Source organism: Augochlora pura, chromosome 5 (genome assembly GCF_028453695.1).
Source record: "Augochlora pura isolate Apur16 chromosome 5, APUR_v2.2.1, whole genome shotgun sequence".
Lineage (NCBI taxonomy): Eukaryota > Metazoa > Arthropoda > Insecta > Hymenoptera > Halictidae > Augochlora > Augochlora pura.
In genome coordinates, this window is record NC_135776.1 from 21,185,114 (window position 1) to 21,186,504 (window position 1,391).

Genomic DNA, 1,391 nt, shown 5'->3' on the forward strand with positions numbered 1-1,391 from the left:
AGGACAGAGAAAGAGGGAACCCAGACTCCCCGCCGCACGAGCTCGAGGATTCTGGTAAGGGATGGCTGACGGTGAACTCGAAGGTTGCGGAGGATAGTTAGGGGGTTGGGGTTGGACGTGATCTTTCATAGCTGCTTGATTGGCCGGCCGAGTGGGCAAATCTATTGTCCTGGCGGCTCGCACTGCGCACCGCATCTCGGACGACAAAATATTTAAGGTCTCGCTAAACTGGCAACAATAAAAGGAGACACGCTGATGAAATCAAGATCGCAGGAAAAGTTGGGCGCCACTCTCGGCCCCGCACGTCCACGCGGAAGGCAAGGGACGGCCCTGGCGCGCAATAGTCAGCTCGAACAGCGATCCATAGGCAAAAATCAATTTTTGCAACTTTCATATTTTCATTACTTTGTTTGATTGTTTTAATTCGATAATATTCTAGCTGATCATGAGACAAATTCAACGATCTACTGTAGTATAACCATAAACCTTAAAACAATGCTAAAATAATTTTGGACATGGATTTTCGAGTTCACTGTGCGGCGCGTTTCGAGTGTTGTCTGCTGAAACGAAACTAGACGCTGACTGAACGATCCACACAACGATCTATGCAGTGAACAACGGAACAACGGAACCAAGACAGAAGAGAAAAATAAGCGTAGAATTGCGGGACGCTCGAGCCGAGCAGAAGCCTTCGCCTTTGCATTATGAAATTAATGCTTTGACCGATTGTCCGGCTGCCGCCGTGGCACTCGCGCGATCTTGCTCCAAATGAATATTCCAACTGCTTGACGTTTCGCCTTTGATCTCGCGTTCTCGAGCCAGGATCGATGCAACGAAACGTTACGAAATGTTTTCTTCGAGTAAACCCTTGACTGGGGTGGTTTTTGATGAGGCAGATGTAAGAGTTCTACCATAAGTACACTGTGAACCGCCACAATTTCCGCCATCGTGCAGCATTCTTGAAGTTAGGATCGAGGCGATTGAAACATCGAATCGTATTACGGTAGAATTTATTCGGTTAACTCTACCGATTACCTGGGCTAGGTTTACAATATGCAAGCAACTGAAGGTTAACAATATTAAAGAAAAATTAACAATATAGTTACTAAAATATAGATAGTACGTCGAACCGTAACACCGAGAGTCATAAGAAAGATAGCGTAATCAGCAGCTCTCACATTTCCACGATACTAATTGCAAGAGGGGGTAGAAGGTCGCGTTAGGCAATGCTTCTAATACTTTCCACCCTCGATTTCATCCCGTAAAAATCAGGAGCGATCGCACTTCGTTGGGAACGTACGATCGACAGGTGATTCGAGTAAATACCGGTACTTCCTCGAAATACCTGGTCGCCGTGGATTGTGCTCGGCTACGGTCAAAGAGAATAAAGA